Source organism: Pipistrellus hanaki (genome assembly GCF_964339955.1).
Source record: "Pipistrellus hanaki genome assembly, chromosome: 14".
NCBI lineage: Eukaryota > Metazoa > Chordata > Mammalia > Chiroptera > Vespertilionidae > Pipistrellus > Pipistrellus hanaki.
Genome location: NC_140516.1, coordinates 34,045,112 through 34,072,347, shown reverse-complemented (window position 1 = coordinate 34,072,347; position 27,236 = coordinate 34,045,112). Strand labels below are relative to the sequence as shown.

General features: G+C 43.0%; 1 protein-coding gene across 3 annotated transcripts in view; it reads right to left on the bottom strand.

Annotated features, from left to right (window-relative positions):
* Positions 1-26,504, bottom strand: part of PLCE1 (phospholipase C epsilon 1) — a 268,999-nt gene extending 242,495 nt beyond the window's left edge. For 2 of the 3 annotated variants that reach the window (XM_084903476.1, XM_084903478.1), the window contains exons 1-2: positions 26,009-26,504; positions 9,017-9,120 (exon numbers count right to left, since the gene is read on the bottom strand). The gene's annotated coding sequence lies outside the window, so the exon portion shown is untranslated. The remainder of the gene's footprint in view (positions 1-9,016; positions 9,121-26,008) is intronic. The other variant, XM_084903477.1, reaches the window with a different exon arrangement.
* Between the last annotated feature and the right edge of the window lie 732 nt (positions 26,505-27,236).

The window sequence follows — 27,236 nt, the reverse complement described above, 5'->3', positions numbered from 1 at the left end:
GAAACTGGTTTGGCTCAGTGGATAGAGCGTCAGCCTGTGGACTGAAGTGTCCCGGGTTCTATTCTGGTCAAGGGCATGTACCGTGGTTGCGGGCCCATCCCCAGTGGGGGATGTGCAGGAGGCAGCTGGTCGATGTTTCTCTCTCATAGATGTTTCTAGTTCTCTGTCCCTCTCCCTTCCTCTCTGTAAAAAATCAATAAAATATATTTAAAATAAATAGATAAATGAATAGAAGCAAGTAGGGTTGTTGTTCTGACTTGAACTAGCCATGCCTGAGCCTCTAACAGAGGGTGGAAGTTGGAGGGAGGCTGAAGGGTGTGCAGGTGGAAGCAGGGAACAATATTATGGCCAATCTTAGAATCTGGATGTTGGGGGATCCTCAATAAATTAACCATGCCCAGGTCACAGGCAGTATTGTACTTTGTAAGTATGGCAGGTAGGTATAGTTCATTTTTAGTATAATTATGTCATTATTTCATATACCAGTTGGGATTTGTATGATGAGTGCCAGGGATAAAAAAGCAAAGCAAAATTGGTAAAAGTGCTGTACCACAGTCTACACTAACTGTTTAATAAATGGCAGCTGTTATTTTTTCTGATTATAAAACAATTCGCATTTACTATAGAATATTTGAATAAAGGCTGGGAAGTAGAAAATAGAAGGTAGGATAATTAGGTAAGTCCAAATTTGTTATAACTTCTTTCCAGTTTTCTCCCCATTGAATATATATCATCTTCAGAATTGAAATTGTACTATATCTTCCTTTTTTTATCCTGCTTCTTATGTTTAATATTATATTGTCTAAAGGAATAACTTTTAGATGTAATGAAACCTATATAAATGTCAACAATACTTTTTCCAATGTTCTAAATGTTACTTTGAAAAGGAGAAGATCATGGAAAATTATATACTCTGCCCCCTAAAACCATGCATAATCTCATCTGTTTGAAGATTTGTAAACTGCCCCACCTTTGGAGTATAACTATTTCCAGATCATTCCATCTTTCTTCCAGAGAGCTGGTCAGCCAAAGGGTTTGATTCATTCATTCAATTGTTCAACAAATATCTTTTTGAACACCTGCTATGTGCCAGATCCTATGTAGACACTAAATACAAATGGTCCTTAAAACTACTGGGTCTAGTTAAAAATTATCAAAAGGCTATTTTCTAGGTTTAGGTGGTATTTTATTATATGAAACTAGGACAAATGAAACCAAGTTTAAGGGTGATCTAATCAAAACTACTCTTCTTACCCAACCAATTTCACACCCACCTCAGCCAGGAGGGTCTAGTCCTCTGTTCCCTGGACCTGCCTATTCACCCCACTTCACCCCTGAAATCCCTCCATCTTCCTGTCTGCAAAGCCACATTCTATTCAGGAAGATTTTCTGACCAGTGGTTGTAAGCCTTACTGCCCTTGTTCCCAAGGAGGGAGGTGGTAAGTATCTGGGACATGTGCCCGAGCCTCATTTCCTTTCTTACTCCCCACAGCTAAGCACTACATACATTACTAGTAAACACTTAACCGTTCTTTTCAGGAACTTCTCCATGGGAATCCATCTTTGAAAAGATTTTTCAGTAAAAACATTGTACCTGCTCAACTGCTGTAGGCACATATATATTTCTATCCTGACTAATAAACTTGGCTGCTTTCCTGCTGTGGGATGACAGCTAAAGAAAAAGCACTTTTAAATGGTAAAGTGGGATTCACTTTACCCATAACGAAAAAAACATATCTCGTATACAGCAGTCTCTTGGGTCACTTCACCACCTCAATGCTGCATCAAGACCTGAGACCTTCCATGTACAGCACCGACTAGAACACCTCATTTAATCATCATCGCAGCTGCGGTGAGGTACACACTGTGATAATAATTTCCAACGTAGAGATAAGAAAACAGTTTTAGAGAGATTAAGCACCTTGCCCAGAATTATTCACCTAGCCGCAGGGGGAGCAGATACTCACATCCAGGCAGATACCTCTCCATAGCAAGCATTTTCTGCCCTAATATTCATCCTCATGTGTTCTTCCCATGAGGCTGAATCTAGTGATTCTCACATTTACATCAGAATCATATGGGGGACTTGGGGAAAATATGCTTGCTTGAATGCTAGCCCAGGAGATTCTGATTCAGGAGGGGGAGAGGAAATCTGCATTTTTCATGGGCATTCCTCCCCCACCCCTTCCCCCAACTAGGTGATTTTGACACCAGTTGTCTTCAGACTAAACAGAGAGACACTCCATTAAACAGAAGGAGATGCTACCCATCAGGGAGAGAAACTTTTTAAAAATAGCATTCATTTCCTCATTACCCATGATTAAACAGGGTTTGTAAAAAGTGGCAAGGAGTAGTTGAATTGGTAACAAGTGTAGTTGGGAATGATGAAAATGTTGGGGAGATGTATGGTGGTGATGGCTGTACAACCAGACGAATGTACTTAATGTCACTGAATCGTACACTTAAAAATGGTGCCTGGCTGGCATGGCTCAGTGGTTGATCATTGACCTATGAACCAGGAGGTCACGGTTTGATTCCCAGTCAGGGCACATGCCTGGGTTGTGGTCTCGATCCTTAGTGTGGGACATGCAGGAGGCAGCCAATCAATTATTCTCTCTCATCATTAATGTTTCTCTTGTTCCCCGTCTCCCTTCCTCTCTGAAAAAAATAATAAAAATATATTTCTAAAATGGTTAAAATGGTAAGTGTCCTGTTATGTATATTTCACCACACACACCAAAAAAGGGGTAGAATGTTAACCTCTTAGCTGCGTTGGGGAAGGTGTCTCTGACACCCTTTCCTGCTGATCTGGAAAGGCGTGAGGGTTAATCCTAAGGGATCCCTTGAGAAAGGGATGAGTGAGAGACAAGATGAAGCAAAGTTGGCCCTCAGGTGGCCCCTCTTCAGCTTGGGGCTAGCTTTGTGAGAGTTCTTAGCATACTTAAGTACACTTCATCCCCTGCCATCCCACAGCCTATCCCAGACATACACATAGACATGGCTGAGAAGGAAAAGACCCCGGGGATGCTGGAAAAAGATCCTTCTCTAGAGTTCCAGAGCAAGCCCCATCCTGAACTTTCAGCAAGACACCCATATACCTTGGGTGTCACCTGGCCCATTCCTTCTCACTTTTGGATTTCAGTTCAAATGTCATCTCCTCAGAAAGGATTTGCCTACTCTAAAGCAGACACTGCTCCCCTCCTACCCATTGCTTTCCATAATATTACCCTGCCTGATTGTCTTCTGAGCATTTACCACCACTGGAAATGATATTTATTATTTACTAGTGGCCCGGTGCATGAAATTCATGCATGGGGGGGGGGTCCCCTCAGCTCAGCCTGCACCCTCTCCAATATGGGACCCCTCAGGAGATGTCCAACTGCCGGTTTAGGCCCAATCCCAACCGCAGTCACATGTTCCTCTCACAATCCAGGACCACTGGCTCCTAACTGCTTACCTGCCTGCCTACCTGATCGCCCCTAACTGCCCCCCCCCCACCCGCCAGCTTGATCACCCCTAACCACCTCTGCCTGTCGGCCTAATCACCCCTAACTGCCCCCCTGCATGCTGGCCTAGTCACCCCCAACTGCCCTCCCTACCAGCCTGGTGACCTCTAACTGCCCCCCCACCACCACCACTGCTGGCCTCATCGCCCCAACTGCCCCCCTGCCAGCCTGGTCATTCCTCACTTACCCTACCCCCACCCCACCCCGCTCCCCGTGCTGGCCTGGTTGCCCCATGTAGTCTGCTGTTCAGTCGTTTGGTCATCCCACTCTAACCCCCCTGCTGGCCTGATCACCCCACTCAGCTTGCTCTTCAGTTGTTTGGTCTTCCCTCTCTAACCCCCACTGCCAGCCTTGTTGCCCCACACAGCCTGTGTTCAGTTGTCCATCCAGTTGTTTCAGTCGTGATGGCCCCTGGCTTTTTATATATTAGGATTTGTACACAAGTTGCTTATTAGCCTCCCTTGACTAGAACCAGAACCCAAGAGCTGGGAATGCACTGGTTTTGTTCACTGCCATCTTCTCCTCGCTAGAAACATAGTAGGGACTCAATAAATATTTGTAGATTAAATAAATGAGTAAGCCTCATTTGTTTCACTGTGTCTAATCGGCTCTTTCACCTCCCAAGGTGATTTGTATAAAAGGTCAAATGAAATTGGGTTTGTCAAGGTGCTTTGTAAAAGAAAAGACTCCACACAAGGTGGGGTTATTGTTCATGAGAAGAAGGGTAGTTCAGGAAGCCCTGGGGGCCTCGAGGGGCCTCCTTTGTGACCTTGGCCCAGTGGTGTGGCCCCTCCTCACTTCTCTACTCTTCCTAGGTAGAGACTTGTCTGGGATCTAAAATAATGATGCTCCACCCTGCAGACCATGCAAACAGAATGAAACCAAATTATTTATGACAAGGTGAGGCCCCTCTGTGAGTTTTCTCGATAACAGGACTCAAATAACAGGTGCTACTTAGAGAGTCAGGGATCTGCCAGGAAGGCAAACTTAGAAGAGTCACAATGATGATGATCCGTGCCCAAGTCTGCTGGGTTAGCAAGCATGAACTCAGTGCCTATTTATTCCAGCTGTGGGCTCTGTCAGGAGAGAGAGAGAGAGAGAGAGAGAGAGAGAGAGAGAGAGAGAGAGAGAGAGAGAGAGAGAGAGAGAGAGAGAGAGAGAGAGAGAGAGAGAGAGAGAGAGAGAGAGAGAGAGAGAGAGAGAGAGAAAATAAAGTAGGTACAGAAGAGGGCTCTTCTTCCTTTCATTTCCCGGCTGTCCTTACTCTGGACCTGCCTCAAATTTCATGGACTCAAGAGAAAGGGGAACAATGTACAGTTTCTCATAGGGAGATATATTTTCAGGTGCTCCCAAGTGAGAAATTTAAATTTTATATATTCATTTTTATGACATCTGTAAAAAGAAAAATGTTAGCAAACCCAACCCATTCCTTCCCAAATCAGTTGGCTTGGACCTGGGGGTCTAGGTGAAAGTTCCCAGCTCATTAGCATGCACTCACTTTTTCCATTTCTCCCCGCTACTTCCAGCTTAATGGCACTGCGAGGGTCCTGGCAAAGTTGAACATAGCAAGTGGCTTAGACTGACACAGAAATTCTCTGTCATGAGGTCAACAGCATATTAGTGATTGACCTCCTAGCCGGCGATGGGACTAGGGCACTGAGGGGCAATAGAATGCACCTCAATCATCCATCCATGTTTCCATCCTGCAAAACCTACACAAATAGTTCAGCTTCTCCTCATCCATTTCTGGATCCCCTCGATTATAAAGCTCTCGTTCCCCTAAGCCACCACAGCATGTGGCAACTCTGACAAGTTGCATTTCCTGCCTTACTTCTCCCTTAGGTGTTTCTCATGGCCCCTGATAGCTTGTAAATTCCTGGTTTACTATTTACCAACATACCCTAGTTTCTGGTGGGCACTCTCCTACTCATTGTAAGCCATAAATAATGGTAGGATAGAACAGATGCAAAAGTTGAAAATAAGGAAATTTCCATCAACAAGGAAATGACTCAATAAAACCTGGTACATTCATATCCAGGAAAACAGATTTTTTTATTTGCTTGTTTTTATGACTTATAACTAATAAATTTATCTAGAGAGTGTCCCAGAACATATTTTTTCATTTTTAAAATAAAACTAAATTATGAGTTCACATATATCTCTCTCTCTCTCTCTCTCACACACACACACACACACACACACACAACATATCTTCATGTGTATATCTGTGTAAAACCATATAATGCACAGAAAAACAATATGTAAGAATACACCAAGGGAGAAACAAGATGGCAGCATAGGTAAATGCTGACACTCGCCAACTCCCATAACCCATTAAAATTACAACTAAAATACAGAATAGCCATCATTCATAATCACCTGAAATCTGTCTGAATGGAAGTCCAACTAGAAAAGAAAAGAAAGAAGCACATTGAGACTGGTAGGAGGGGCTAAGGTGTGAAATGGGCTGGTCCAACACTCACATGTGGCAATTTTTTTAATCGGGAGGGATAATGCCACTGTGGAAGCCTTCTATGAAGAGCAAGGGATCCCACATCAGACCACTGTTCCAGAGCTGAGAAGAGAAGTTCTTGTAACTTAGGGCTGTGAAAACCAGCAGGGAATGTGGCTGAGTGACATGGAGGCTGCTGGAGACCCAGGCAGTTCCTCTTTAAAGGCTGATGCACAAACTTACTCAGACTCACTCCCTCTGAGATCCAGTGCTGAGGAGCAGCAGGGGGAGGAGGTCCAGGGACATACAGGGAGGAACTGGATTATCTGGCATTCGAGAAAGAACTTGGAGTTAGCTTTCTCCCAGACAGGAATGCTAGCAGAGATCATTGTTACTGTCCTGGGACCTCCACTGTGGCAGAGCTGTCTGGAAGCCATATCTGGGTTTCCATCAGCCTGGCTTACACTGTTCACTCCACCCTGGTGATTTCCTGAGACTCCACCCTTCCAATTTGCAGCCCTACCCAAACTATTTGCAGAGGCTTTTCCATATGTATGGCCTGTCCTGATGAGGCTTCAGACTTTTCTAAATAGTTCAAACAAGCATCAGCTGGCATCATCACTAAGAGGCCCATAATACAGCACTAGCACCAGTCTGCCTTTCTTCATAGCTTGGCCTCACTTGGTCACTTCCAAACCCAATACAAGCAGCAGCCGTCTGCAGATTGCTATGTAGCTCCTGCTGGGTGGCCTCAGGCAGTGGCTGACTTTGTACCTCCAAGGAGGCCCCAGAGCCAGTGTACCTGGTGGACAGCTTCAGACCATACCAGACTACAATTTTATATATCCACAAGTGACTCACTCAAGGGAAAGACTCAATGAGCACCAAAGCCCCACTGAAACTAGTCCTGCTCCATAGGCATGTCTCCTGTACAGCAGCTCTTCCATTCTAGTCTCAGCTGGTCCTCATAGCCAATTGGCCTGGAGGTCAATTCCTCCCAGGCATGTCAACAGCAATCAAGGCTCAACTACAATACTGTGCACACAACCCACACAAATGTATACCTAGAGTGCCCAGCTCAGGTGACTGAGGATGTTGAGCCACTGGGTCCTATAGGACACCTACTACACAAGGCCACTCTATCAACTCAAGGAGACATAGCATCTCTTCCTAACACATAGAAACAAACACAGGGAAGCAGCCAAAAAGCAGAGCAAAGAAACATGTCACAAATGAAAGAACAGAAGAAAAAAACACACACACACAAAAACACAACTAAATAAAATAAAAGCAAGAAAACTACTAGATACAGAGTTCAAAACAATGGTTATAAGGTTGCTCAAATATCTTAATTAGAGCTTTAGGGGACTTTGTGAGATTTCAAGTATTTTAGTGAGAATTTCAAGAACCTTAGAACATCAAAGACATGAAAAAGTCAGAAATTAAGTGTACACTAACTGAAATAAAGAATAATTTAGAGGGATTCAACAGCAGAGTAGAGAATTCCGTGAGTCAAATCAACAAGTGGGAATATGAGGAAGCAAAAAACACACAATCAGAAGAACAAAAAGAATAAAGAATAAAAAAATATGAAGATAGTATAGGGAGCCTCTGGGACAACTTCAAGCCTATCAACCTTAACATTATGGGGGTGTCAGAAGGAGAGAGAAGGCAAGATACTGAAAACCTATTTGAAAAAATAATGGTAGAAAATTTCCACAACCTGGTGAAAGATATAGACTTACAGACCAGGAAGCACAAAGAGTCCCAAACAAGAGGGGCACAAAAGGCCCACACCAAGACATATCATAATTAAAATGCCAAGGATTTAAAGACAAAGAAATAATCTTAAAAGCAGCAAGAGGAAAGAAGTTGCTACCTACAAGGGAGTGCCCATACGACTATCAGCTGATTTCTCAACAGAAACTTTGCAGGCCAGACGGGAGTGGCAAGAAATATTCAAAGTGATAAATACCAAGGACCTATAACCAAGATTACTCTACCCAGCAAAGCTATCATTTAGGATTGAAGGTCAGATAAAGAGCTTCACAGACAAGAAAAAGCTAAAGGAGTTCATCACCACTAAACCAGTATTACGTGAAATGTTGAAAGAGGGAGAGGGAGAGGGAAAGGGAAAGGGAGAGGATGAGGAGAAGAAAAAAAGAGAAAAAATATGAAAATAAAATGGCAATAAATACATATCTATCAACAACTGAATCTAAAAATCAAAATAACCAAACAAGAAATCTAATGAACAAAATAAACTGATGAATAAAGTAGAACCGGAGGCATGGAAACATGGAACAGATTGATGAATCTCAAATGGAAGAAGGGAGGGAGAGAGGTGGGAAGAGATTAACTAAAGAATTTATATGCATACTAGAGATCTGGTGCATAGATTCGGCCTGGCCTATGGGGATCAGGCCGAAACCGGTAGGGTCCCAGATTGTGAGAGGGTGCAGGCCAGGCAGAGGGACCCCACCGGTGCATGATTGGGATTGAGGAGGGACTTCAGGAGATCTTCAGGGCATGTCCAGCCTGTCTTGCCCAGTCCAGATTGGCCAGACTCCAGCAACCTACCAGCTGGAGTGTCTGCCCCCTGGTGGTCAGTGTGCATCATAACGACTGGTTGATCAGTTGAAGAGTCAGACACTTAGCATATTAGGCTTTTATTATATAGGATATGCATTACTTATAGACACAGATAATAGGGTGATAAAAGCCTGAGGCTGGGTGGAGGGGAGCAATTGGGGCAGGTTGCAGGGGAGGGTAGGAAAGGGAATATCTGTAACACTCTCAACAATAAAGATTCAAAAAAGAAAAAGAACATATACCAAACTAGTAACAGTGATTATTTCTAAAACAGAAAGTATAATTAAACAGGGATTAATAGGGGAGTTAACTTTATCTATAGTGTTTACATTTTTTACAATCAAGAATGTATTGATGTATTAATTAAAAATAAATAAAAAATAGTCCTGGCCAGTGGCTCACTTGGTTGAAGCATTGAACCATACGCCAAAAGGTTTTGGGTTCAACTACTGGTCAGGGCACATACCTAGGCTTCAGGTTCAATCCATGGTCGGGGTAACTACTGGAGGCAATCAATCAATGTTTCTCTTTCACATCCACGTTTTTCTCCATGTGTCTCCCTTCCTCTCTCTAAAATTAATAAAACATATCCTTGGTTTAAAAATATAAATTAAAAAGCCAAATAAATAAACATTTTAAAGCCTAAATTATTACATGAGATTGTTTCATCCTGTAGAACTTTGCTTTAATGAGTTAAAGAGCTGAGGAAGGCAGTGGAACTAGTCCTACTTGGGCAAGGGTTTGTTTATCCTCCTTATCTCAAGTTAGAGCCAACAATGCTAATGATTCTGAATAGCACTGGCCACTCCTTGGCTATCCCATCCCCTCCCACCCACAACTTCAACTATCACCTCTCTGTGGATGACTCCCAAATGCCTCTTTCCAGACACAGCCTCTCCCACAAGCTACAGTTCGGACTTTCCAACTTCCTGTTGAGTAGAGCCAACACCCCGTGCACAAAACCAGACTACTGTTCTCCCTACTCTTCCTAATCCAATTATTTCACCTAATTTCCTCCTTCCTATTAACTGGCACCTCCATTTTTCCAGGAACCCAGAAAGGAAACTTCCTAGTCATCTTTAGCCCTCTTTATCCATACATCCACACAGTTAGCTGTCATATACTAATGATTTTTCTAAAATGTTCTTTCCCACCTAAACCGGTTTGGCTCAGTGGATAGAGCGTCGGTCTGCGGACTGAAAGGTCCCAGATACGATTCTGGTTAAGGGCACATACATACGTTGGTTGTGAGCACATCCTCAGTAGGGGGTGTGCAGGAGGCAGCTGATCGATGTTTCTCTCTCATCGATGTTTCTAACTCTCTATCCCTCTCTCTTCCTCTCTGTAAAAAATCAATAAAATATATTTTTGAAAATAAATAAATAAAATGTTCTTTTCCAACTGTTAATTCCCTTTGTTGCCATTGACACCACTCCAGTTCTGTTCCTTTACATCCATCAACGGGCTAGTGGAATCACCTTGCCCCTGACTGCTTTGATCCACCTGCTAGATGCCTGACTTCCCATCTGGGAAGGCCCAACATTCCAGCCTGTTGAGGTCATTTTGAGCCTCCCCATTCCATCACCTATTGTTATTAGCTATCCTCCCAACTTTGAGCCATCTGAAAATTTGGGAAATGAGGCTTTATGTCTTCATCCAAGTATCTAATAAAAATGTTAAAGTGGCATGAGCCAAAGACAAGCCTCTGGACTACAGATTCCTTTTCAAGGGAACAAAGAGTTTATCCCTGGAGGAAAGAAAGTTACTTAAACATAAAATTAGTGTCAGATGCTTTTCATATACCATCTAGTTTATACATTACAACAATTCCTGGTACAAGGTATTGTTATCCTAATTTTAAAGGTTTTAAAACTAAAATTCAGAGTGGTTAGGTAACTGTGAAAAGAAAAGCCTCACAGCTATTAAGTAGTAGAGTTTTTATTTGAAACTATATCTGTTGATTCTAGAGCTCATGGATTTTCCACCAAACCATTGAAATCTTTCATGGATCTTCACATTCTGGAAGATAAAATACATACCTCTTAATTTGAAATAAGGGCCTCCCACATTCTAGCTCTAAATCTACTTTTATGATAACAGTAGAATCTATGCCATGTCTCAAACATAGTAGTAATGTTTTACATGCTTTATTTCATTTAATTTTCACCACAAACGTATGAGGGATATACTACAATTATATCTATTTCCTGAGTCTGAAACTGGTGCACACTGAAATAAAAAATAGTTTAGTTCTAGCTGGTTTGGTTCAGTGGATAGAGCATTGGTCTATGGACTGAAGGGTCCAGGGTTAGATTCCAATCCAGGGCACATACCTGGGTTGCAGGCTTGATCCCTAGTGGGGGGCATTCAGGAGGTAGCTGATAAATGATTCTTTCTCATTATTGATGTTTCTATCCCTCCCTCTTCCTTCTTCTCTGAAATCAATAAAAGTATATATTTTTAAAAAAATAGTTTAACCTATAAATCAAAGATTATCTCAAAGTAAATTTTTAAGAAATAGTTTACTACCCAGTTGGTAAACAGCAAAGCTGGATTTCAAACTGGGGCCTGCCTGACTAAAGAGATATTTAGAAGGCAGAATGGATAGGAAGTTCCATTCACACAATCAACATGTACTTATTGAGCATCTTTGTCACAGGCTCAATATTATGCTGGAGCTGAAGATAACAGAAGTGAATACCAACAAAAGTCCCTGCCTCTGGCTTCAAGTAGCACACTGAATGCTTCAAGTAGCATGCTTTATTGGGAAAGACAGACATTAAAATGGAAGGTAGGCGAGTGTGGGCAGTACTGGGAAGGAGAAGCCCCTAGTACTAAGCAACCACAGTCTCAGTGAGGGTGATCTCAGAGACCTGAGGTTTCTGGTCTTGGCAAGTGGGTCAAAAAGGTTCTTTCCACTGCAATGGGGAACATGGGAGAAATAGGTTTAGAGACACTAGTTTGGGGGAGATGTCACACAGGCAGCTCAATATGCAGATTGGAACGAAGGAGCAAGGAGTAGGTGGCAGAAAGGTCTGGAATCATTTATGTAAAAGTTAACTCAACTCAATGGAGATACATATTAAAACTCTAAAAAACTCAACATATATGTGGGGTGAACAAAGAAACAGAGGGCCTCAAAGGAGACCCTGCCTGTCTGGCCAACTAATGCTCTCCTGTGAACAAGACTTCTAAGGATTATTTCACCTCTTCCCAGGCAGAAACACCTTCCCGTCCTTTTCACCAAGCCTCACCGGGTCTTAGTCAAGCCATTGGTCTGCACCATAAAACTCCAACCCAGAGCTCCCTCTCCTGGATTCAAGCCATGTAACAGCAAGCCCAGGACTCAGATGTTTTTTGGTTAAGGACAGTGGAAATCTCAAGTATTTGTATGTTTTTGAATGGGAAAACATATCGCTCATACACCCAGTAAGGGCTTAAGATCCAAAATTTATAGAGAACTTCTAAAACAGTCCAATTAAGAAATGGGCAAAGGACCTAAATAGACATTTCTCCAAAGAGGACATACAGATGGCCATAGACATTAGAAAAGATGCTCAATGTCACTAATCATCTGAGAAATGCAAATTAAAACCACAATGAGATGTTGCCTCACCCCTGTCAGAATGGCTATCTTCAGTAAATTAACCAACAAGTGTTGGTGAGGATGTAGAGAAAGGGAGACCCTCATGCACTGTTGGTGGCAATGCAGATTGGTGCAGAATCAGTAGAAAGCAATATAGTTACCTCAAAAAATTAAAAATGGAATTACCCTTGCATTGGTAAAAATAAATAAATAAATAAATAAATAAATAAATAAATAAATAATCTGAAGACCAGAATAAATTGGTGAATATAATAGAATCAGGGGCAAAGAAAGGGAGTGGATTGATAATTATCAGGGGGAAAGGGGTGTGGGGGTGCAGAAAGAGACTGGATTAAAATCGTATAACCTATGGATGAGGACAATGGGAGGTAAGGGCAGAGGGTGGGGCAGGAACCTGGTGGAAGGGAGCAATGGGGGAGAGGGGAAGGAGAAACAATTGTAATAATCTGAGCAATAAAGATTTATTTTAAAAAAATAAATAAAACGTAACTTACCTATGGTGGGTGGGGGGGGAAGGAATTACCTTATGACCCAGCAATTCTGTTTCTGGGAATTATCTAAAGAAACCCGAAATGCTAATTTGAAAGACTATAAACACTCCTGTGTTCATTACAGTGCTATTTATAATAGCCAAGATTTGTAAGCAGCACAAGTGTCCATCACTAGGTGAGTGAATAAAAAAGCATTGGTACATTTACACAATGGGATACTATTCAATCATTTTCTTTTTTTTAAAAAAAGGCAAAGAAAATTTTACCTTTTCCGACAGTATGGATGGACTTAGAGAGCATTACGCTAAATGAAATAAGCCAGCCAGAGAAAGACAAGTACCGTATGCTTTCACTCATATGTGGAATCTAATGTGCAAACTGAACTAACAAGCAAAATAGAGACAGACTCATAAATACAGAGCAGGCTGAAAGTTTGAGGGGGTGGGAAGCTTGGAGGAGTGGAGGGATTCAGCAGAAAAGAGGAAGAACTCATGGACATGGACAACAGTGTGGCGACCACAAGGGCAGGGATGGGTGACAGTGGAAGAGGATATAGGGGGAATAAGTAATGATGAAAAACATATAGAAAGAGAGCATATTAAAAACTTAGGAGAAATCTTTCTGAATAAAAATGAAGAAGAAAAGAAAATCTCAGGTATTTGTGCCCTGTCCCTAAATGGACTGAAAGATCTTGAATGACAAATCCTGGGTATAAAATTAGAAATGCAGTTAACATTCTCTCTACAGAACCAACAATAATACTCAATTTCAAAGAGTGTAATAAAGCAGTAAGTCAGTAGCGGAGCATTTGTGTGAACTATTTAGTCCAAATGAACCTGAGTGCCTTCCTCAATACAACAGCAACCAATGTTCTGGGCGTTCTCCCAAGTTTCTCCCTGAGCCTCTGCAATGAATAGAGCCAGTCACAAGGTGAGCATTCGCTGCCTCTCCTTGTGCATTCTACTCCATTCTCTGGAATGCACTGCCTTCAGTCCCAGCAGCCCTTGTTTCCAGAATTCAAGTTGAAAAGAAATGATCTTCAGAAAGGATAAAATGTTTTACTAGCAAAAACACCAAGTAGCTGCAATAGAAGCCTCTTTCCCGTGAGTCAAGTCACAGAGTTTTAACTAAACCCCTTCAACGTAATGTTGTTCAATTCTACAATTTACAAATGATCCTCACTCATGATGTTTGATACTACCCTTCCATATGAAATACTAAGAAAGGGGGAGAGTGAATAACGTCTTGTTTCACAAATTACAGAAATTACTAGGTTCTCACCTGAATTATCATCTAGCTCAGGTAAACTCAGGTAAGCAGTAGCTATAGGGACCGCCATCAGCCAGCACAGTGTCTGACGTACAGGAGTCACTCAAAATGACTGCTGAATGTCTGCATACTGAATAGATGAGAAAAGATTGGGGGGGGAGGAAACATAATTGTAGCGGGGGGGGAAACACAGGAAAACAGAATGAGGGACAACATGTAAGTAGCAAGAGTCTGAAGAACAACCAACAACCTCCCTAAAACTTAGGCTCAGATTCTTCTCAAATTATCCAGATACCCACCCACATAGTAGCTAAATCTTTGAGTCAGTTTCTCAGTCCGATAGATTCTGGTTAAATGAAAACCTAAAGTATTTGCCATTTAATATTTTTAAATCTTTTAACTGCTTTCTCTCTTCCCTTCCAAATGCCTTTCAAATAATTTTGATTTAACCTTTCATTCTAAACTAAGACTTGACACTGAATTTGACTACTATTAGGTTCTAAGGTAAGGATGTAGCCCAAGCTTTTGGTTTTGCTGCTCCATTTAACTTCCCATCACTTCCCACATGAGGTGTCAGGAATCCTCAAGGATGGTGCCAATCTCTCTAACAGAGTTCCAATCCTACCTTATGAGAACACAAAATATGAGAGTATCCTAACTTAAGAGGGGGGAAAAAGGCATTCCATTTTCATCTCACAGGAAGAATAAACTTAGAGGCTACCCTGGATTAATACTAAAACTTCTTCCAAGAGCACATCTCCAAGTAACCAATCTATGGTGGGCACTTGATTCTCCTTACTCTCTCCACAGAAACAGTGTCCCCAGCTCCTCATTAATCTGAAGCTGCCCCTGTCACTCTCAAGAAAGTGCAAGAGGCCCTAGCTGGTTTGGCTCAATGGATGCAGTGTCAGCCTGCAGACTGAAGGGTTCCAGGTCGATTCTGGTTAAGGGCACATGGGATTGTGGGCTCAATCCCCAGTAGTGGGGGCGTGCAGGAGGCGGCCGATCAATGATTCCCTCTCATCATTAATGTTTCTTATCTCTCTCTCTCCCTCTGCCTTCCTCTCTGAAATCAATAAAAATATCTTTAAAAGAAAGAAAGTGCAAGGGGTTTCCTGCAATTCAATCAATGCATAGTAAGGAGCAGCAAGCTCATTTTAATACAAGCTTTTGAGGATCCCAACTAAAATAAAGCAATTTTTAAAAAAAATCCAAAGTGAAATCTAAATGAGCTCTAGATTAATCTCTAATTTAAGGATATAACTTAATAAACTGCCACAGCAAGATTGCAAACATGCTTTAATGATAGGTTAAATGTGAAAAAAGCATATATCATCTCAAATATTACTTTGTTAGCATTTGATAAAATTCAACTCCCTTTAATTTTTAAAAAAATCTATGAATATAAAACTACTTCTTCAAAGTTATTTAAACTATGTTTAGCCAGTGTCATACTTACTACTAAATATGGAAAGCATGTCTATTAAATTTAGGAATAAATTTAAGAGATATATTATCCTCATTCTTTGTTATAAATGTCCAGGAATTTCTTATTTAAAAGCAAAGTAGTCATTATTTGTGGACAATACAATTCTCTACCTAGAAAGCTTAGGAGTATCAGCTAAAACATTAAGTGGATTAAATTAGAAATAAAACATTTGTTTAAATGAGTAAGAACTATATGATTAATGTGAGTACTACCACAAAACTTAACTGAAAGATATAAAAACAGTTGAGTAAATTAAGAAATATACCAGTATGAAAAGACTAAATTCTGTACACATAATTTTTCCTGAATTATTACACAGATTCATTATAAGCCCAATCAGAATTACAATGGAATTTTGACATTTTAAAAAAAATGTTTCAAAATTCAACTTGCAAAAATAAGCAAGGAAAAATCTATAATAAGGAAAGCATAATATGCGAATCGGCCTAACAGGCGAACAGTGGAACAATTGTCTGGACATCCTTCCAGATGACCTTCCAGATGAAGCTGGGACAGGCCTACTCCTGCATGAATCTTGTGCATAGGGCCTCTGGTAAAAAATATTAGAATAGTTATAATGGAGATAACTTGCTTTATGTGATATTAATATGTATTATAGGGTTAACACAACTAAAACAGTGTGATAATCATTCAAGAATTTACAGATTGGTATCTTGGACCTAAAACTGACTTTAAAATATACAAAATGAGGTTAGAGATCGTCTAGGATTATCCAATGAATATATCATTTAAGGAAATCATATAAGGAAATGAATATACATATGGGGAAATAAATATATTATTAACAAAGATTAAGTATTTAAAAAACAAGTTAGGTCTTAAACTCGTGCACAAAAGCTGATTACAAAGGAAAAGCTTAATGTAACTGAAACTCTAAAAAGCTAAAAAATAAAGTTAATCGCGGGAAAAAATTAAAGACTACAAGTTTAAAGGCCATGGAAATTAAGTTTTTCTGTACATTAAAAAACATGACAGGCCTGGCTGGTATTTCTCAGTTATTAGAGCATTATGTCCCACCCCCAACCTCGCAAGGAAGAGTCTTGTGTTCAATTCTTAGTCAAAGGCAAATATCTGGGTTTCAGGTTCAATCCCTGGCTATGGTCAAGGCGGGTATTGGAGGCAACAAATCAATGTGTCTCTCCCACATTGATGTTTCTCTTTCCCCACACACTTTCACTCCCTTTAAAAATATCAGTGGAGAAAATATCCTCGGGTGAGAATTAATGAAAAAAAAATGTGATAAGCATTTCAAAAATATTATATTTCATTACCATATTTTTGTTTTATTGTGAGAATAAATACAATTTACTTAATTATATTTAACAAAGTTAGCTGAAGAAGCAAGTTATAAAACATACAAACATGATCTCAATTTGGGAAAACACAAACAAATAAAAACTCGAGAAAGCCATGAACCAAATGTTAGTAATTACTATAGATGATAGAATTGTGGGTGACTTTGAACTTTTTCTTTATTGTGCTTTTCTGTTTCCCAATTACACAACTTATATTACTTTGTAATCAGAAAAAAATGCTAGTTGAGAAAAACAGTATCCAAAGACAAAGATAGGGAAAGGCTTGCAAAAATACATGATAAAGGTATGTTACAGTCTTAATCCATTCAAGAAATCACTAAAAGAAGACAAATTGACAAAGAACACATCTAAATAATTAACTGAGAGAAAGCACTTAATACATATACAATATATATATATATATATATTAACTCTTTTCATTTCTAGTAATCAAATGCAGTTAAACTATGAAATACCAAATTTTTCTTATAAAACTGGCAAAAATGAATAACAAAAATGAGAGATATCACACAAAACTGGTGGGAAGGCTGCTGTAGTACATTAGTAGAAGTGCAAATTGGTATAAACTTTTTGGAGAGTGTTTTGGTAGTGTGTTTTGGGAGCCTTTAAAAAAAAAAACCTAGTAATTCCACTTCTAGGACTCTGTGCTAAAGGAGAATTCGAGATTTGGACTATGGAGAGTTATTTAAATAGAAAAACATCGGGAAATAAACAACTAAGCGCCCCAAAATAGAAGAAATCATAAGCCCTCAATTAGATAAGAACCAGCCACTAAAATCAAGGTTGAGAAAGTTACTGGCATGGGAACATTTTAATGAGGACTGTTAAGTAAATAATTCAAGATTCATAATTGTGTATTATGTACCTATAGTATGATCTCAATTTTGTTTGAAGCAAACAAAAGTTCCAATTCTGCCACTCCCCAGCTAGGTAGCTTTGGTCAAAACACTGAGTTTCTCAGAAGACCAGTTCCTTTAACTTTATAATGAAGAGAGGCAAATTCGGATCCCCTCCCTTCTTTCTAGCCCTCAACTTCATTACTGGATGTCGTAGCATACAATAAAAAAGTAATAAACAGATGTGTGCCTGCATTAATAATGAAGGGATAGAATTTTAGTTGTTAAAATTATTTTGGAATTAAAGATTCTTTTTTCCTTTAAACTAATATCTCTTAAATAGCGACGTATTTTATACCTGGCTGTTCAGACAGTGTTAATTCATTAGAAATACGCAGATGGCTAGAAATAATCACGCTCTCTGATCCTCTGTAACTAATAAGATCGGGGGTTGCCTGCTTGAGTCAGGAACACACTTCACCTGTTGACAGCCATCCCATGACTTGGCGGTGAGATCTGGCCCATTCTCAGTCAGCACGGGGCAATCTAAAACTGAGATCCTGGCAATGTCAAGGGAGAACCTGCAAGGCTGTCTGGCTACTATGTGGCATGGATGACTCAGGAAAGTCACTTGCTAGAGTTCTTGCAAATTTATATAGCTTCTTTGCATACAGCCCAAGAAGTTCTGGCCTTCCTCCGTTACATTTATTTAATTGGGCATATTTCTTCCACAACTGTCTTAAACTTTACCAATCCCTCCCACTTTGCATTTTTTAAACCATGCCAGAGGCATAATAAGAATAATAAAAAAAAACCTCAGGCACAGTAAACCCATGAAGTTAGAAACTAATTAGCATGCCGTAGCAGAGACGTGAATCTGAATGGTTCAGACCCCAGCAGTTAACAAAACTGCAGACCAAGTGAGTCTCATGCTCTGCCTTGACATCCAAATGCATTCTGCCTTTGGGAAGGAAAAAAAAAAAAGGAATACAATTTCTTGCCAAGATACTTAACTTTTGTGAATTTTATCCACCTCTCTGAGATTGACAAAACAGGCTATTATAGAATGCTTCAGTTCTTCCAGGCAAACATTTTATAGATGAAAATATGTTCATCAATGATATCTGAGTTTGTGTTATTAATAATAACAAATGAATTGAAACTTCCTTTAGAAATGACAGTAACTTGAATCAACTCCAGTGATATCCAAATTAAACTGTGTTATATGATATTTTACTCCCAGATGTGTAGTATGTACTTAGTCACATGTGTTTTTTCCAATGATTTTTTTTCCATTCCCTGGATTTTCCATAGTCAGTGATATTGTATAGTTCAAACCTAAAATGAAGTTATCAAAACAGAGTCTCTCTTTGCTTCTGCCTCTTCCTTAATTCTGAATAAATACAGCAGCCCTATCTTTTTTTTGTTTTGTTAGTATAATGTATCTATTCCTACAAAGCCATAGAAATGCATAAATGCTCACCAGGATTGTTATAGCGCTGGATTTGTGTGTACACAACAAGCCTCTCTGAAGATCTTCCAGTATTTTTTATAAATGGAGCACATTTCATGGGGGCCACTACACAGCAAATAACACCACAGAGCCGGCAGCAGCAATACCGCCACTAAGTAGATAATGGCACAGTTTGACCAACAACCCTGTTTATGTTTTGTTTTGTGTTCTTTTCTTAAACGGTAACGATAGAGGGGGAAGGATTCAAAAGCTTTAAGTTTGAATTCCAGACCAAATGTCTTAGAGAAGGAACAGAGAGAAGACTGGCGTTTCACTCAGCTCCTCCATCCAGCCCCTATCAGCTGGCAGGCATCCTGGCAGAAGGCGGTGAGACCTCAGGGAGGCCTTCTAGGTAAAGGCTGATGTACCTTGAAGTCACCTGTGGGCAGGGACAACGGGCATTTCAGTGGCACCAGGCAAAGAGAGGAGTAATGGAAGTCAGACCCCCAGCTTCAGCACCGAAGAGCAGAGCCCTGTGAAGAGAAGACGCTAGATTCTTCTTCTGCCATTTCGTTGGGAGATTCGGTAATAAAAATGGTCATAAGAGCTACTGTTTGCTGAATTCTTATGGTGTATCACTGTTCTAAGCCCTTTACATGAATTATCTCATTTATTAAGTAGGTACTACTATTACCCCTGTTGTTAGGTAGATGAGGAAGTTTAGGCCCAACAGGCCAAGCATTTTGCACAAGGTCACACAGAGTGTATATAAATAGTGGCGCCAGGATGTAAACAAATTTAAGCAACTGGGCTCCAGATCTCAAATTTATGAAATGCAATTATAGAAAATACAGTTATATTTCTTTTTTTAAATATGTTTTTATTGATTTCAGAGAGGAAGGGAGAGGGAGAGAAAGAGAGAGAGAATCATCAATGATGACAGAATCACTGATTGGCTGCCTCCTGCACACCCCATACTGAATATTGAGCCTATAACACAGGCATGTGCCTGATTGAGTCCAAAACCTGTACATGTGCCCTGACCAGGAATCAAACCATGACCTGCTGCTTCATAGGTCGACGCTCAACCACTGAGCCACACCAGCTGGGCCAGTTATATTTCTTGCACATCCAAGTCTTTGGGCTATAGTTGTCATACAGACAGTGCCTTGACTTAAGTTTAGTTCTTTTCAAACTCCTGTTTTTTGTCTCTCTAGCATTAGAACCTGGTTCATGTAAATCTAAGGCAGAACTTAAATATGTAAAAATGAGTAAGAGCAGGACTGCTCAGTAGAAGCAGGGTGAAGGGCTGAGAGCCCCATCTCCCACCTACTCCCCCATGCAGTAGAGGCCTCAAACCCTCCTGGAAAAACAATTTGAAAACCCCCTCATCCAAATCACTATCTCTCGGAATTATGCGTTTGAGAAACAAAAGAAAAACAACTAGAAAACTAACAGCCAGCTAAACCAAAGGAAAAAGGCAAAAAGAACCTCCCTCCCCCCGCCCCCACCCAACAGTAATTAGAGGTGCCTCACAATCTGGACCCTAACATGAACCATCTCAAGTTTGAGTATATGAGGGGCCCGAGGAGGTGGAATTCAGGGTTGGAGCAGAGAGTCAGGAATGAGGCAAATCCAATAAACAGGCAGAGGTGGGAAGCAGAGCCAACAGGGCACCGGGGCCAGCGGTCTGTGGTGAGGGAGGGAGGCTGTTGTAGGAACAGAGGTGGGAGAGTGAGCGGGAGGCCAGCACAGAACTGCTGTTCCCGGAGCCAGCGTCCTCGGCTTCAGGCTGTCCACACACATTATATGAAATAGAAATAGCAAAAGCTTACCAAGTACTTCAATAACCAGGGTTTTTTTGGGGGGGTGGGGGAACGGGGACGTGGAGGGAGGATATCACCTTCCTTCTTGCGGATACAAATACTGCTTTTTCCTTACATAGAGTAACATACCATTCGGCATCTGATACTGTCAGATTTAACAGACAGAAATGCCTGCCATTGCAAGGAGTGTGGGAAACAGTGAAGAGTGCCAAACGGCTGGGATTCACATCCCAACTCTACCCTGTATGTACTAGCTGTGCAACCTGGGACAAGTTACTTAACCTGTTGGCGCCTCAGTTTCCTCTTCTGTGATATGTGAGGATGACAGGTTAACACACATAGAGTTCTTAGAAGAGTACCTAGCAAAGTCCACACAAAATGCTGCCTATTATTGTTCTCTTATTATGCTAGTTTTCATTTTCTTTTTTGCTGATCATTTTCTTTTTTCTCTTCCACACTGTATTAGCTTCCTCTTGCTGCTGTAACAAACTGCCACAAGCTCAGTGGCCTAAACCATACAAACTTATCTTACAGTTCTGGAGGTCAGAAGTCTAAAATGGGTTGGCAGGGCTGCATTCCTTCTGGGAGCTCTAAGGAAGAATTTGTTTTCTTGCCTTTTCCAGCTTCTAGAAGTAGCCCATATTCCTTGGCTCTTGACCCCTTCCTCACATTCATTACACCTACCTCCTATTAGGGACTCTGATCCTCTTGCCTCCCTTTTTGTTGTTACTTATATATATATATATATATATATATATATATATATGTGTGTGTGTGTGTGTGTATACATACATACATATATATACACACACTAGTATGTACACTAATATATACATATATATTATGTATATATCACACACACACACACACACACACACACACACATATATATATATATATATATATATATATATATATATATATATATGAGAAAGGGAGAGGGAGAGATAGAAACATCAATTATGGGAGAGAATCATGGATCGGCTGCCTCCTGCATGCTCCCCCATCCCTGTGGGGATCAAGAGCACAACCCAGGCATGTGCCCTGACCAGGAATCCAACCGTGACTTCTGGTTCATAGGTCGACATTCAACCACTGAGCCATGCCAGCCAGGCCTCTTGCCTCCCTTTTATAAGGAACCTCTTGAATAGAATGGGCCCACTCAGATAATCCAGGGTAATCTCCTCATCTCAAAGTAGTTTAAATCATATCTGCAAGTCCTTTTTGTCGCATAAAGTAGGATATTTACAGGTTTCGGGGAATTAAGATTTGGACACCTTTGGGAGGTCACTGGCATTATTCTGTCTACCATGCTTGCCTCTCCAAAGCCTAAAGTTACAAGACTGACAACATTTAGGTAGGCCCAGAGGGAAAAACCAACAATATTTAGGAGCTAACTTTTGGGGCACTAGGCAAAATGCTATAGGTGAATTATCTTACTTGGGTCTCATTATAACCACCTAAAATTACTATTTTTTAGAAAGGTTAATTGCTTGCCTAAGATTGAGCAGCTAGTAAGTGGCAAACCCAGGTAAATTTGATTCTAGAATCTGTATGTGACCAATAGAATGCCTTGTTCCTATATCTTAAGCCATTGTAACGGGGGGTGTCATGACCGCTAGTGGCCTTGGAGACTGGGCCACAAGAGGTACACATGCTCCCTGAATAGAGTGATGAAAGTCTTGCAGAGCCCATGCTAAAAGGTCCACACGGATGGCTGAGCATTCAGAACACTTTCTTATATTCAAAGGAGAAACCTTGGGGTTTCAATAGTTGCTTCAAATGTAGGTTTGGACCAAAAAGCATTGAAGGGATCACGTAGGCCTGCCACTACTTGGGGAGGGAAAATGAAGAGTCCATTGCTGACCCAGCCCAGCCCCACAGTTCCAGTCAATCTCCCCAAAGAAAAGAGGAATGGACCGTTTCTCCTAGAGAGACTTACAATTGAGTAGGGTTGATCCAGTTCCTCCGAAACCATTCCAGGAAGTCTCAGAACCCCGGTGAGCCACCAGAATGGCCCTACCCATAACCAAACCATCCCCTGCTTTCTACCCCACAACAGTTATGAGGATACAAATCCCCTGTGTGCTACGACTTTTATAACAAGGGCCCGTGGTTTTACCAATGCCCAATGTATAAGAACTGGTAGCCTCTTACCTACCAGTTCTTATACAGCGAATGGCTCAAAACTAACTGTGATTGGCATAAGTGGAAAGGGGCGAGCTGAACAATTGCTAAGCATTCCTATTTATAGTGGTCTAGCTATCCATAGCATTTCAAAACCTCAGCTGCTAAACAATTCAGCCATAGCTCTCTCTGAGACTTTCTAATCAGTGGTTAAGGAGATGAACTCTGGAGCCAGCCTGTTCTGACTCAATTCTGGCTCTGACACTTGCTTGCTGTGACTTCATGCAAGGTACTTAACCTTTTAGTCCCTCAGCTTTCCCATCTCCATACCTCCTTGTCAAAAATCGTACGTAGTTCTTTGGTTTGTTTGTTTGTTTTTTGGCTTTTGTAACAGTAAGACAGTACACAGGCCATTTGTTAGAAAACACTCTAGATGGCATCCACAGCAAACATATACATCCATTTCTGAAATAAAAATGTATAAATAGTTCTCACCAGGTGAGAAAAAAAAATCTTAAATTTAAATGTTAAGGGCTATGGGCCTGTGACTACCATATTGGACAGCAAAGCTAGGGAGGGTGGGAGTCCAATGTGGCCCACGTAAACTTATTGAAGCCACAACACAGATAAATTAAAGTGTTTAAGCCTGAAATCTGCACCCCGGGAGCAGAGAAGACCACTTGATGCTGAAGAATTTTCCTTTCTAGGCCCCAAGGCTGGCCCATAGCAATGAGTATCTTCTTTCTTTACACCCCCCCCCCCCCCAATATCTCCAACACTCCTCTAGGAAGCATATAACTGGGCTATCTGCTTCCCTAAGCCCCCATCAAGACCTCCCAGCCCTTCTACAGGGGTAGCATGCCCCCAATCACTTGTCTTCCCTCTCCTCAACCAAATTCCCACTTGCTCAACACTGGGATCTTAACCAAATATCAGAAGGAAAGCAACTTGACCAAACAAACTCACACTCAAATTCAAAAGCAGGCTTTTCCCCTGCTTCCCCTTCTAAAACCTAGAAGCTCTAAATTGTTGTGCTTCCCTGGAACCCCCCTTCCCTGGGGAAGAGAAAAAGAGCCCCCCAACTAAAGCCCCCCAGTTGTCCTACATCGGCTGCTTACCAGCCAGGTGCTTGGAAGGCAAAGATTGCCAACATACACACGTGCAGAGCAGCCTCGCTCTGTGCAAAATCAGCTTCTTGCCCAGGTATGAGAAAAGCTCCCTCCTCTCCCCTCTAGAAAACATCGTGCACAATTCTTTCCAATGTTCCTCTGTAGGTAACAAATGGCACATCAAATGAATTTTTTGAAGTGTACAGCCAAAAGTCAGAGAAGGCTGTCATTAACAACAGTTGCAAACAGGAAAAGAAAACCAACCGCCTTCATTGGAATCTAGCTTCACCGCAACCCACCGGAGCACAGAATTTTTAATGACACAGGTCAAGCCTGGAGCGCATCCAAGGAGCTAATGTTACTAGAAAGATTGGAAGAACATCCCTCCTGCTCAAGCTCACCTCTTACTTGGTCCCAAGGCATGGGCCAAAGATTATTATTATGCATGGCTGCTGGGTATATGGAAATTTTTTTCCCCCGGTGGGACTGTAGGTGGAGGACAATGAGAAGGGTAAATATTATGCTTTTCTCTCAACCCCTTTGATTATATTATCTCCTTCTCCAAAGTAGAGATTTGTGTTTAAGAACCGAAGTCTTAACATTTCATACCAGCCCATGATTATTTCTAGAGGGCCTTCTAGGTGCAAGCCTTAAGCCAAGAAAGCCACCGTTAATGGCCTCCAGTAGGGGAAAAATGAGACGTCTACATAACTCTCAAAGAAGGCAGAGAGGAGAATGGCTGGGAAGGTAAAATGCTGCACGAGTCAGAGCAGGGGAAGGCTGGCTATTCCGGGCTGAGGTATGAGGGAAGGCATCACCGCAGCAATAACTCGGTTTGAAGGCTGGTGAAATGGGGCAGGAAGGGCATTTGGGAAAAAGGAAAAGATATTCTAGATGACAACATCATCGGGTATTCTTCTAAAAGTATTTGCCAAGACATGGCTGCACTGACACCCACCTCCCTTTCCCCCCCCCCCCCCAATGACAACCGGGCCCTTGTACAGGTGTCTATAGAGTCCCCTGCACACCCCCCGCCCCTCAAGACAGGCTCTCAAAAATCCTCCTAGGTGGGGTCCAGCATTCTGGGCCTCAGCTGTGGCAGTAGCCCCACCCGAACCCGAAGAAAACACACTAATCCTGAAGGGATCTAAATGGCCAGCGGGCAAATCTTGGAAAGGCAGTTAAAGTACGCACCGCACCGAATGCAAAAGAAATTTTTCCGATGAATGCTCCTTAACATCTATGCGGGGAGCTCCCTAATTTTAAATGACTGGTTCATCTTGACATGATGAATCTCTCTTACACTGAATAATTGGTTGCATCCGTTGAATCAAGTGTCTCCTGTCTTACACACACCAGGCAAGGGGTTCACAAGCTCCCCGCAGGTTGACACTGTGCCTTTGCCATTAGCCACCTCGGAGGAGGACGTCTAGCTCTAAGTTATTAAAGGACTAGAGGGGGGAAAATAAAAAGACTTAACCATCCTCGTAGCCACCCGTAAAAGTGAGCTCACGTCCAATAGTGTGTGTCCTAGGACGTGCTGCGGATCCGTCCCTCCAGGAACAGCCTCTGGAGCACGTTCCCAGAAACACCGGTGCAAAGAAGATTCCTTACACGTTCCTCCTCCTCGGAACCGGCCACCACGGCGCGCACGGCGCGGAGCGGGGACCAAACTTCTGAAGGAGAGAAGGAGGCGGCTCCCAGGGTGCGGACCGGCCTGCGTTCCCAGGGTCCTGGCCTCAGAGCCCGGGTCAGGGGTCAGGGGTCAGGGGTCTCGGGGCTAGGGGCTGTCACGCTTCCGCCAGGTGCGCAGCGCCGAGCCCGGAGGCCGCCCGCGACCTCCTCCCCCGGGTGAGAGACGGAAGCCCTGTCCCCTCCGCAAGCCCCGGGCACCGCGCTCGGTCCGGTCCTCACCTTTCCTCTCCGGCCTGTCCCGCCGCCGGAGTCTCCGAGGGCAGCCAAGCGCCCGCGTGTCGCTACCGGGTCCCGCTACCGTGTATGGTGGCGGCGGCGGCGGCGGCCAGCAGCGCGCGGGGACCAGGCAAGTGCCCGGGAGGCAGCGCCAGGGCGCGCGGCCGCCGCTCCCGCCCGCGAGCCCGCAGGGTCCGGCCGGCCCGCGCCGCGTGCGCCCCCGCCCGCCGCGCCCGCGCCCGCGCCCGGTCTGGCTCCCGCTCCCGCTCCCGCTCCGCGCCCGCCGATCGGCGCGCTGCCCGGACAGACGGCGGCGCGGGCGGCAGGGGGCCCCCGCCCTGGGCCGGGCTTTCCCAGAACTCGCCCGCCCCGGTGAGAGGCCGCGAGCGCCGCTGCGGGCAGCCGGGCGGCCAGGGGAGCGGCCTCGGGCGGACCCGCCCCTCGCCCCGGGCCAAGCGGAGGAGCGGGAGTGCAAGGGGCGGGCCCGCGGCCCCCACCCCGCCGGGCCTCCGGCTGCGCGACCCCCACCGGGCCTGGGCCACGGAGGCCGAGGCCGGCGCGGGCCCCGAGGGGGCTGGCGGAGCGCTGCCGGGTCGCCCGGCGTGGCGAGGGCGGGGACTCCACCTCAGGCCGCGGGAGTTTAGTCTCACGCCTACCCCAGGGGGCCATCCTGCTAGATGCCGAGGGAAACTGAGGCTCCGGGGGGGCCATCTTGCTAGGTGCCGAGGGAAACTGAGGCTCGCGGCGGTTCAAGTACTAAAGGTGCCTCACTACAGTAAAGAAATGACAGCGCCGTCTCCAAGCCGTTCGGTCATTCATTCACTTAATAGCTGTGGATTGAGTGGTGTACTGAGCACCACTGTGTGCCCAGTGCGGTGCCAGGCTCTGGAGAGATTCCTTTTGCGGCCAATAATAGTGGCCACCCAGGTCCGTGGACTCCAAACCCAGTGCTCTCTCATCGCCGCTGCCAGAAACTACAGGCTGTGCAGTGAGCTTTCGCTAGCCGCTGAGGTGGTTTTTATACCCAGTTGGCAATCAGGAGAGCCAGAGAGACCTGGAGAAAAATCAAAGTGCCGTCCCCCATTCTTGCCCCTAAATCTGTTCCTCCTCCCTCTAACTATTCGAATAGCAAATGACCCTTCCATAGGTCTGACCCCTCCTCCTCCATTCAGTCAGGACCAGTTTCTGTGGCCCAAAACCCCTCCTATGGACTGAATCATCCTTCACACCA